The sequence below is a fragment of the Labeo rohita genome, chromosome 11 (genome assembly GCF_022985175.1).
Source record: "Labeo rohita strain BAU-BD-2019 chromosome 11, IGBB_LRoh.1.0, whole genome shotgun sequence".
Lineage (NCBI taxonomy): Eukaryota > Metazoa > Chordata > Actinopteri > Cypriniformes > Cyprinidae > Labeo > Labeo rohita.
In genome coordinates, this window is record NC_066879.1 from 19,756,995 (window position 1) to 19,770,461 (window position 13,467).

Here is a 13,467-nt window from a genome sequence, read left to right on the forward strand (position 1 = left end):
TTAAAATAACTGCTTTATATTTTTAGATAAAGAATATTATATATATATATATATATATATATATGTTCAGGATTCTGTTATGAATGAAATGTTCAAAAGAACAGCATTTAAATATTAAATGATTTTACTGTCTTATTTGTTCAGTTTAATGCATCCTTGCTAAATACAAGTATTAATAAGTATTAAAAAATTACAAGTATTCAAAAAAAAAACTTACTGACCCAGACATTTGAAGTTAGTGTAAATAAAATAAATAATTTTAATACAGTGAAAAGTCATATAAATTACAATACAAATATATTTATATTTTAAATAATTATATTTATGTTTGAGGTTGGCGTAAAAACAAAAAAAATATTGTGATATATTTTTACAATTTAAAATATGTTTTTATGTAAATAATATTTTATATATTAATATATAAACTAATATACTAACATATAATTAATATATAAACACATATATACACATGTATGTGTGTGTGTGTGTGTATATATACACACACACACTTACTTTTCAAACATAAATAAAATGAATACATCTAAATGAATATAAATTAAAATATGAATAATATATTTTTTAAATAATTACAAAAATATGCATTTTAAAATAAAATTGTAATAAATAAAATTACTATTTTGAATAAATAAATAATACATTTTTTCCTCTCCAGAATGTGTAATATAACAAGATAGTAAAGACAGTAAAATCCCTGTTGTCTCCAATTACTGTTCACATACAAGACAGACAGCCAAGAGTCAATGGCGTCAACTACATCAGGTAATTACTTTAGTGTCAATGTTAATCCACATGTCATCGAGCGTGTAAGTTTTCTCTAGTACACTTGATATGGTGCTTCTGTGTGTGCCGTCCTAATTATGCACATCAATTTCATGTCTTATGCAGTAAAAAGAGTATCTCAGAGCCTGTGGCATGAGTCATAACTGGTCAGATCAGGTAACAGGGCTCGACAGCTCATTGTATACAATGCTCAGTGACAAACTGACCTTCCCTGCTGCTGAGTCAATTACAGTTCAATTAGGACACAGACCCTGCTGTGGCCCTGAGCTCTGCAGCAGGAAGCATATGGCAGCTATATACGGCCAAAGTAGCTTTGGCTCTGCAGGAAACTGTCGCGCATACACTTATGAACCCAAGTGGAAATGAAAGAATCAATAAAAACGTAGTTTCTATAGGGTTCAAATGAGAGCTGAGCGTAGCTGCTGGATTGAACATCTGTTCTTGTAATTTCCTTGGTGGCTGGAGACAGCGAGGTCTTAAATAGGATGAGGTGTAGACCTTTAATTGGTAAAGTGTATGGAAAATGGAGCGAGCGCAATTACAGATACGTCCAAGGGCTTTGAAATTGGCTTTCAGGCTACAGTACAGTCCACTACATGTGAGAACGTTCAGGGTCCAACATTTGCATTCACTACACACCAAATGCAAGTAACATTACCTTTGCCAACAATTTCACACGTACTTTCTTTTTTGATAGAAACATAATACATGGTTTAATTAAAATTGATTAAATGATATCAAATGAGAACAACTGTAGAAAACATTCTTTGGACAAACATAGTGGGCCAACATTTACCTTAGTGAAAATAATCGAAAAATATAATTCTTTTTGTTATAAAATATTTATAAAGTATTTATAGTTTGTTTATTTAATAGTAATGTAGTATTCTATACCATTAATAATAAATAAACAACAAAACTAACATGTTACTAACTGTTATTATTATTAGCACCACTGTAGTTGACATAAACAATAACAATTCGACATAAACAACTTTCCAAAAACATTATTTTTAATAATAATAATAATAATAATAATAATAATAATAATATAAAGAAAATATTTGTTTGTCTGTTTGTTTATTTAATAGTGATATTATTAATAAATAAACATTATTATTATTATTATTAATAATAATAACAACAATAATAATAATAATTATTATTATTACCATTGTATTTGACATAAAAGAAAAACAAGAAAACATGCAGACTTGGGCATCTTCCTATAACAATTTTTTAAATAATAATAATAATAATAATAATAAAACAAAAAATATGCATTTGTTTGTTTGCTTATTTGTTTTTATTGTATTGTCATATTTCATGCCATTAATAATAAATACACAACATAATTAATATTTATAATTATATTATTATTAGCACCATTGTAGTTGACCATTTATAATAAAATTAAAACAATCTACTAAACAAAACATGCCAGACTTGTATCTTCAGCAACAATCATTTTAAAACAATAAAAAAGAAAACTATTTATTTATTTGTTTGCTTATTTGTTTTTGTTAATTTAATAGTAATGTCATATTTTATACCATTAATAATAAATAAACAACATCATTCATATTTATAATAACTATAATAATAATAATAATTATTATTATTATTATTATGATTAGCACCATTGTAGTTGGCATAAAAAATTTTTATAATAAAATAAAAACAATCTACTAAAGAAAATATGCCACTTGTGCATCTTTTACACCATTAATAATTAATAATTAACATAATAAATATTCATAACAATAACTACTACTATTATTATTAATCTTGTGCATCTTCCAACATTTTTTATAATAATTTGATCATAAAAATATTTATTTGATTGCTTATTTGTTTTTATTTAATAGTAATGTCATATTTTATACCATTAACAATAAATAAACAACACCATTAATATTTATAGTACACAGACAATTTCCAAAACAATAATTTTATAACAACAATAATATCATATTAATATTTTGTGTATTAATAATACTTTTAAACTGTATTTTATACCATTAATAAATAAACAAGATAACTAATATTTATAACTATTATAATCTATTATAACTATATAACTATTATAATACCAACAACAGTAATTTTTATAATAATGATAATATAAAGAAAAAGTATTTATTTACTTGTTTACATCATTAATATTTATAATAATAACTATTTTTATCATCATCATGATTATCATGCCCATTGTAGTTGATATAAACAATTTATAATAAAAGAAAAACAAACGATCTACTAAAGAAAACATGCCACACTTGTGCATCTTCATACAACATTTTTTAGAATAATAATAATAATAATAACAACAACAACAACAACAACAACAACAACAACAACAACAACAACAACAACAATAAAAGAACAATATTATTTATTTGTTTAATTCTGTTCATTGAATAGTAATGGCATATTATGTCATTAATAACAAATAAACACCAATAATAATAATAATAATAATAATAATAATAATAATAATAATAATAATAATTACTATTATTATTAACCCTATTGTAGTTGACATCAGTAATTTACTATAAAAGAAAAACAAATTAACAAACAAATCTACTAATTATTATTATTATTATTATTATTGTTATGTTATTGTTATTACCTGTCTGCTTTAAGACCAAACAAAAGAATCTGCCAGTCGGTTGCACTATAGACAAACAACAAGTGATTAAACCACCAACATGAAAATATGAGGAACAAAATCATATGTCAGATATGGTTTCAGTTGAGATCTCATATATAAAGCTGCGAGTCACACAGTGACATGCACTGGAGAAAACAGCAGAATAATTGCATTGCCTAAGGGATGAAAATATAGCCTTAATATTAAAAATAATGTAAAATACAATTTCGTGGCCAGTAAGGAAGATTTATGGTCATTAAATTCACCCGTCATTGGCCAGCGCGCCAAAAACCTAATATTGGACCTTGTGCGAGTGCATCAAAAACTAAACATCTATGCCTTCTCCTATAGCTGAGATGAAAGTGAACTGCCATGTTGAGGACCTCTCGGTGACAGCATCCATCATCCAATATCTCAACATCTGACAAACACCAAAGACTTATAGCCGTAAAACCGAAGATACAGAGAAAGAAAGATAGAGAGAGAGAGAGTCTATTAGTCTTTGAGCTAATTTTCACACAGATTGAAATGCTCTTGTTTTCATGTGTGCCACACTAATGAGAGTTTCTGCATAAAAAACAGAGCGGGAAGTGGGTTTCAAAGTGCTTCACTTAAAGCAAACTCAACATGTTTTTGAGTTGTCTTTGATTGTCTTTTCTTTCATCTGTTCTTCATAGTCCCATTGTGATTCTTAGCCGCGAGGCCTGAAAGCTGGGCTCACAATCTTTCAGAGCTGGAGTCACTGCCTCAACTCTCATTTGAAACAACAGAGAGAAACGCTCAGACAAATGTCGACACTTTAACCTTGTTTTTATAAGGCTTTCTTGTTTTATCTGTGAACGCTGCGGGTTTATGAAAGATTAGGCGGTGAGTTAGCACTGATAGATTGGGAAGGGGTCCTTTGGTTATAGTGACATGTATACAAAAATAAATAAAATAAAATGTAATGAAATGAAATAAAAATAAAAATTGAAAAGTAAAAACATTTTTGAAAATGGTTACAAGCCCGTCGGAATATCAACGGCTACTGTGATCTTCCGTTTTTCCCATTAACGTGCATTGGGTTGTCTGAATTCCCTATGTTGCTTCTGAAGAAACCCTCAGTACTGGTGTGGATGGTGTATCCTGCAAAATTCTGATGCTTTTGACGCTTTGAAGGGCCGGACAGGACCAGCTGCTGTCAGTCCTTTGATGCCTCTATATCATCACCGCAGGATCATCCCTAAAGTTCTCAGACTCTAGCACAACTTCAGTAGATTCACAAAGTCTTGGACTTCTCTAACGGAAGTTCCACAGCAGATCAAACAGCAGAATGCTGTTGTCTAGTATTCTGGTTTGTAACATTCAATTAGAATGATAGAAGACATTTATGAATAAGAGAGAGGAAACTTATGGATGTGTATGTTCCATGCTTGATGTGAAGATCGATCTAATGACGTAAAAGCGTTTCTTAGATAAACTGCCAAAAATTAAAATAATGTGCAAAAATGTTACCTTAATGAGTACAGCATGTTACTGTTAATGGGGAACTACATTTGCCATAGTAAAAAGTTTTTTTTTTTTTCAGTTTTAAATAAATTGAAAACTCCAACGTTTGTTGGAGTTAGTGCTGTCACATCAGATTATTCACTACACAATTATCGTGATAAATCGTATATATAGAAATATAGAAAATTTTAAAATAAACTAATAAATAATGCTATCTGTCCAATTAAAGGAACAATTACACTAAACAGAAGAGACTCTGCTAACCATTTTTAGTTTAACACTGTCAAAGACTGTTTATGAGAATTACAACAGATTCTTACTCCAAACTTGAATTATAGCATTGACTAAGTGTTTGAAATAACTTCCTTCTGTGAGCTGATCCATTTTATTTTTATTAGAGTGTTTTCACGACGTGTCATCAGTCCGCCATATTGCCGGCACTGAACGTAAACAGTGTCACTAAACCCAACAAAACTTGCAAATTTTGCTGATTATTGCTGCTGAAAATGGTCAATTATTGTCATGTTTTGGGCTGCTGTGCTAATCGGTCAGGCCAGGCCAATCGGTCAGTTCCCAGAATGTTAGCTTTTGGTTTGTAGAACATTCGAACATTCCCAGAAAGTTAGTTTGGTTCCCAGAACATTAGTCTTTGGTGTTTACAACGTTATTCCAATATTCCCAGAACATTCAGTTTTTGTTTGTAGAATGTTCCCTGAATGTTAATTTAACATTCCCAGAACCTTAGTTTTTGGTTTTTAGAATGTTAGTTTTTGGTTTTTAGAATGTTATTCCAATATTCCCAGAACGTTAGTTTTTGTTTGTAGAACGTTCCCAGAACGTTAATCTAACATTCCCAGAACGTCAGTTTTGGTTCCCAGAACATTAGTATTATAAAGGCCGTATCTTGTTTTTATCTATTGTTTAATTAATAAAAATACTCTGAGCACATCAACCATCATATGTAAGATTAAATATGTTAGCATTTGGTTCCCAAAAAATAACCAAACAGGAACCAAAAACTAACATTAGGGGAACGTTCTGTGCTTGCTGGGTTGTTCATTTTCAAATATCGGCAGTACTGGTATATAGCGACACCCCTAATTAACACGATAACTTTCATTATTTAAATATCACGGCTATCATAAATACTGCTATCACAACACTGCTAGTTGAAGTGTGTTTTACAAGAAAATACCATTTTAGACTTTCAACCTCAAAACACTGTTTAATTCAATGTGTCACTTGTGGTTTCTTTGTAATTATTTGTGAGATTTACAAGCAATTTCTGAGTAAAAAATGTTTTTAAAGTAAATCATACTCTTTTTTCAGTTTAGAACTTCAATACAGAACCTGTCTATTTGTAAATGAGCAATGTGATGCAAAAAAAGTCACTGCATTCAAGTTGAAAAAAAAAATTGCTTAATGTCCTAATACACAGATAAAAGATATCAATTTTGCAATGTATGTAAGTAACAAAAAACATTTGTTGCTTTCAAAAAATATGTTGTAGAATGATTTTAGAGTCACATCTGTGTTTCAATAAAGCATCTGTTGAAAAAATATACCAGTGCATTACAGTCCACCATTAGTGTATCCCAGTAAGTAATCAAGTGAAGCGAACAGAAATGTCAAACACACTTATTCGACGCCGCTTCAGATGTGTCTACCGTAAATCATTCTCACTCAGCATCAATTTATTTTTGCACAGCAGATGCTGAGACTTTCTCATACAATGCCTGATACCAGGAACCTTCAAGTGTGCAGCGAATCAAATCAGTGATCAAATAAACCAAAAGACTGGAGAAGCACAAACTACCATAAGGCTTCGGTCCCCCGACTGCACTTTGGATAACGCATCTTCACAGCAAACATGGATTTATTGTTTAACACATCTGTCATACTTTCTCACATAAAGCTTGTACCTGTAATGAAAGTGACAGCACATTCAAGATATGCTTTTATCAGTATCTGGGTTCCCTGAGAATCAAATTCCCAACCAGTGCTAGCAACACACTATATGAACATTACCTTTTTACTGCTACTTTCAGTTCGTCAGACATTTATTTGCAACCACAGCAATGAGAAAAATAATTATCCTCATTGTTTTTCTTCAAAAACGGTCATGTATGTGACTTAACTGTCTGCTGTTAAAGCGTTCTGATCCATAGTATCAGTCAAGGCTGTTCTTGAATAAGTACAATTTTCTGTTATTTATATGACTGTGTACAAAGCTGTCAAAGCTGGAAGACCACCATCATTGTTCCCTGCAAAAAAACAAACATGTTTACCAGACAGATTTTGTGTAGTTAGAGCTTGAGTTCTTCAGGGTCTGTGTAAACCTACAGAAGGCTTGTATTGCGTGCTTTGTGTGATGAAGGGTATAATCCTAGTTGCATGGGTCATGTTTTTGGCAGGCGGCAGTTTGCAGAGGTCTGTGTCTGTTTGGATTATTTAGAGCATGTCTATCTGGACCACAATGACCACTTGGCCTCTGTTTAGTGAGATGCTGAGGGCGACCCAACGGCATTAATTATTCAATCATCAGCTTTTCATAATTAAACCGAGAAGAGAAGCGGTCTGCATCGAGTTTGTGGAGTTTTCATGTAGAATCTATGTGTGTGCATGAGCATATGCTTTAGTTTACACTGGATCCCCTGCAGGCTGAGCGTCGTAATGAGGTTAATTAGCAGATTTAAAGATATGATACAGACAGACGCGTGTGTGAATAGCAATGAGTGCTCCAGCACTCCACGTTTGGATTGATTTCCGCGGAGAGGAAACAACACAGTCGCGCTCGCTCTCACAAACATGCATGCACAGACACTTTAGTCTGTTTCACACACCCATTTCAAGTGGGAATATACTTACCTTTCCCTCAAAACTTCACTGACTCTCCTTTCTCAAACCAAATCAAGTTGCTGAAATATAACCTTAATTATAATTATATCCGTTAATTATTGAACGGAACAATCCAAGCATGCAGTCAGAGGTGTTCACGACATGGCAACACACTCAACATTAAATACAACAGCATGAATGAAATCATTTCTCGACAATAACAGCATAAACGCTTCCTCTGAGATCAAAAATAAACTCATTTACTTTCAACAGTTAGAAGACCAGTTTGCATATGTTAGGTGGTGAGCCTGACCCTTTTTTTTAAAAAGCAATTAACATAATTACCCCAGCAAAACCTTGATTACTAAGTGCCCCCAACTACTGTACCCATTCATATAAATTATGAAAACAATAGCATTAATTATGAATCACGCACTGGGCTTTAAACATTCACATCACACTCCAGTCCACAGCACACACTCATTCAATCTTCCGTCACTAATGTGCACTTGTAACACAGGAATCACATGTTCACACATGCACACTCTCTCACAATGGATCTGAACAAAGCACCGATGGGCCCATTCCAAATTCATGACCCTCAGAGCCATAAAATGGACGCACAAATATTTTATGGCTGTATAGATGGATACAGACGCAAATCCATCACAACAAAGATCTGTCAAAGTGACAACAAGATTCCAGCCGGTGTGAAAGGGAAGCGACAAAGGAAGAACCAAACACAAAGGGAGACATGGAGAAAAAAGAAGGTATAGAGCATGTTAAAGAGGACAAAAATTAAACAATGAGACAAACATTTAAAACCGAAGGAGTTAAAAGGGTGACAGAATAAAAAGTAGACAGATGGAAAGAACAATAAGAGAGAATGACAGACAGAGAGAGATAAATGTACAGTCTGACAGTTAGATTGACAGACAGTTTGATAAACAGATACACTGACAGTGGGACAGACTGCTCTGTGACAGATAGATAGATAGATAATGTTGAAGGATAGATCAATAGAAGACAGACAGACAGAAACATGGATAGATAGATGGATGATAGACAGACAGATAGATAGATAGATAGATAATGTTGATGGATAGATCGATAGAAGACAGACAGACAGAAACAGATAGATAGATAGATAGATAGATAGATTGTTAGACAGTTATGTAGATGGACAGATCGATACAGGATGGACAGACAGATAGACAAACAGACAGATAGATAAATAGACAGACAAACAGACAAAGAGATAGATAGACAGGTTGATTGTTTTGTAGATGGATAGATAGATTGTAGATTAGATCAATAGATGGACAGACAGTAGACAGACAGACAGACAGACAAATAGATAGACAGACAGATAGATAGATAGATAGACAGATAGATAGATAGACAGACAGATAGACAGATAGACTGACTGATTCTTATGTAGATGGATAGATCGATAGATGGACAGATGACAGATAGATAGATATGTAGATGGATAGGTTGATAGAAGAGAGGCAGACAGACAGACAGAGAGATAAACAGACAGAGGGATGGACAGACAGACAGACAGATACATAGACAGGTTGATTGTTACGTAGATGGATAGATCAATAGATGGACGGACGGACAGACAGACAGATATGTAGACGAACAGATTGATAGAGGAGAGACAGACGAGAGATAGACAGGTTGTAGATGGATAGATCAACAGATGGATAGATACAGTAGACAGACAGAGACAGACTGACTGATAGACAGACAGACAGGTTGATTGTTAAGTAGATGACAGATCGATAGAACAGTAGATGAATAGATGCAGTAGACAGACAGACAGATTTACAGATAGATAAATAGATAGATAGACAGGTTGATTGTTATATACATGGACAGATCGATAAACGGATGGACAGACGGACTGACAGATAGACAGAGAGAGACAGACCGACTGACGGGCAGACAGACAGGTTGATTGTTAAGTAGATAATAGATCGATAGAACAACAGATGTATAGATACAGTAGACAGACAGATTGACAGATAGACAGATAGATAGATAGATAGATAGACAGACAGATGGATAGATGGAAAGAGAGGGACAAAAGAAGATAAGAAATAAATTTGAGGGAGGTGACACAGAAAATTAGAGCCATTAGAAGCCCATCTGTGAAGATCACAGGTAAGCCTTCGCCTGTTTTAACCTTAGTGGAAATTCAATTAAAAGCAGGGCAGGAAAAGACAGCAGCCATATGTCTCATGCTCAGATGAGTTCTTCTTACAATTCAGGACGAAGTCACGGCTAGACGGATACACCAACTCTGGAAACCAAAAACACCTGCTTTTCACTTTTGTTTAAAACTTAAACAACATGAAGAGACGTGGGTGGATTGCTATCAAGGTCACTTTGTCCACATAGATAAATGTCTTCAGACATGTATAGAAACATCTGTTTATCTCTGCCTGCTGTTTTCGTCACTTTCTCCTTCGGTCTCAAAGGAGGGAGGCTTTATCGGCTCACTAAATTAGTCTATTGACTGCCTGATGAGCTCCGGAGAAACTTCCCGACTGCCTAAAACAACCTGAAACTGACAGGCATAGTATTAAAAAACACAAAGATCTCTTCAGTGCTCAATTATTTCTTCTAGACACAACTGAGCGTAAATGGAGATTTTTATTAAAAGTGAGGTATGTAATTCTTGTGCCAATAGCAAAAAATAAAGACTGTTATCAGACAAGTTTCCATGAAAACAGTTAGTCCTACACCCATAAGTACAATATAAGTTGACTCAAAGTTGCGGTGTCAGGCGAATCAGACACTCCAATAACAAATGGCTTACTTAAGATTATTCTTTACATTAATCTGGAATAAGAAAACATATTTTACATTAACCAAAAATTACACACATCACATTTGTAGTTTTTTTTACTCTGAGACCACATCTCACATGTGAGTTTCAGAAGAGATCTTAACATTGTCACAAAAGCTTCAGTTTTGCAGAAAACAAGTCGATACGAACTACCAAGAGCAACTTATATGAGTTATGCAGCCTACATTAATTTCATAACTTTATACTCTTACTACAGTACATGGCAGTAATTCCTTTGAGTATTTTAATTTCTCCTAAAGCATTTTAAAGCAAACATCTAAGACGAAGTTGACACTTCAAAGAACCATAGCTGAAGCTACAAAAGAACAGCCTTGAGCAATAAAATGAGAAATAAAAAAGTCTCATTGAAAAGATTGTAGATCATCATCCATCAGAAATGTCAAACATCTAAAAATGCACAGAATCTTTTACTTCTCTCTCTTTCTCACACACACACATACACAGCCTTACCTGTCTATCCTCCAGCGTCCTGTGAGTTCTCCAGCCTGTGAGATGATGTGAGCAGAAGAAGGGAAGTGATAAAGGAGGAGGACAGGGAGGTGAAAGAGGAAGATGACAAAAAGGAGGATGGAGAAAAAGTGTCAAATAATGAGGAAGAGCAAAAGAGGGAGCGAGAGAATGACTGATTAATGTGCGTGAAAGATAGAGAATATTATCCCAGTGGGCAGTCCTTGCTGAAGATAAAGTGGCAGAGAGGAGAGAGACAGAGAGGTGGGACTGTGTGTGGTGCACGGACTCTGGCAGCTCTAGCTATCGCTTTCTCGCTCGTTCGCTCTCCCTCTCTTTCTCTCTCTCACTCTGCCAACACTCAACTCCCCCTCCACCCCTTCCTCTATCTCATTGTCAAATAATGGATCGGCATTCAAAGCATATCAGACCAGGCTCTAAAGAGTTTAACACTATGATAATCTCATACATATTATCGGATCACAAACGTTTCTTGTAGAGAAGACGTTCTAATCTCATTCTAATATCGAAATCACATCATTAGTGGCGCATTTTAAGTCAAGCTTTACTAATGCTCATAGTTTGGGGTTAATGTTAAGTATTAACCTTACTCATCCTGCAGTGTTTACACCACAAAAATGTATGATACCTCTAATCATTTAGCTAACATACTTATGATTTTCTGATGCTAAAATATGCTAAAAAAAATCCCACAGAATTGTTTTGGAGGATCCATTAGTGACCAGAATATCATATAGACTTTCTAACCACTGTTTTATAACCTTTAGAAATCTACGAACAAAGGGCCAAACCACCACAGACATTAAGACACGGACAAATAGATGCTGCTGTTTGCTGTTAGGCTGGCAAAAAGTTATATTTTTAGGCTGGTCTGTCTCAGAAGTCTAACAGCATTCATCAATGTCAAAATGACTGAAAGAGCCAATCAAGTCAAAGTAGGCGGGCTTTACTATTCATAGATACCGAACACGATTTCCAGCTCAACCCATAAGTTTTTAATGGTGAAAGAGTGCGAGGTAAGATGTAAGTAGCTAAACATTTAATATTTGATCATTGTTTTAGGAAGGGGTTGACTGATATGTGCCGATATTGCAGACCAAGTAGACCGATAACCGATAACAAGAGCTCCGACAAGGGCTGCTTTAAATTATCAGCAAATCGGTTTTTGGAAATAACCGATACCGATAACCATAAAAATGCTTAATATCTGTGCCGATAATCGGGCAGACCAATACTTGGTTGACCCCTAGTTTTAGGATAGTAATGTTAAACGATTATAATATCCATTGATGGTGTTTTGAATTGAAAATATAAGCTGAACATTTATGTGATTCATGTAATTCATAACTACACGATAAGACTAGAAACATTTTACAAACTGGCATTTTTAACATATTAGGCATATGAATAAAATAAAAAAATATGCACACACATATTGAATTAGTTTTAGAACATATACATTTTAATGACACATTTGTATAATGACATGGAAGAGTAGTGTTTCTTATTATTCTGATTTCCCAAGCTCTACATAAAATATATAAAAAGCCCTCTGAAGTAATAAAAGAACATATATTATTAAAAAAAGTTATGTTTATTAGTATTTGATGATTTATAGATTAAATTTAATAGCTCAGAAATTTAAAAGCTTTCAAACTGGTTTGTAAATGTACCGCTGTATGCATTTTTGGGCTGAGTTTTGTTGCTCTTTCATTAATATTGTTCTGACAGTGAATCATTTAGCAATGCAATTGACCCTTCACAGGGAGATTGACTGACAGGCAATCTAACCAATCATAGCGCCGGATACGCCATTTTGTCCAACAAACAAATCAGACAGGAGAGCAGATTAACGTCGGTGGACTTTAATTTGAAACGTAGCGTGTATTGATGCCTTTCCATGTTGAAACAATATACCTTTTGATGTTCATTCATGTTTATTTTATGTAATAACTAGCAAAGAGGAAGAGATGATTGGTTCACATGCCACTTAAACTGAGGCACTACAGCGATCTGTCACAACACATAAAAGAGCCACAAAATTATTGTTTAAATATCTTTAAAAATGAGCAAATCTGAAAGCTGAGACTTTGTTACATACCTAAAGTAGCCTATTCTGTCTTATCTGTTGCCACACTGTCTGTGTCCTCTTTGCTCAGCGATGTATTTTTCACTGCGTTAGAACATGATGTGTGGCGGGTCTTTGCAATGCGTCAGTTGGTTTAAAGCTCTGTTACTCATCAACAACTATCCTGAACAATTTGCAATACCTGGCAACCACAAGACAACAATCTAATATCAAAGCAGGAAGCTTCGAAAGCACAAACTCCACATT

At 33.7% G+C, this 13,467-nt stretch overlaps 1 protein-coding gene across 1 annotated transcript in view; it reads right to left on the minus strand.

Annotated features, from left to right (window-relative positions):
* The window catches only part of thsd7bb (thrombospondin, type I, domain containing 7Bb), a 77,720-nt gene extending 66,321 nt beyond the window's left edge, over nt 1-11,399 (minus strand). Inside the window, 1 exon segment of the mRNA XM_051122845.1 lies at nt 11,115-11,399. The gene's annotated coding sequence lies outside the window, so the exon portion shown is untranslated.
* Nucleotides 11,400-13,467: the final 2,068 nt, after the last annotated feature.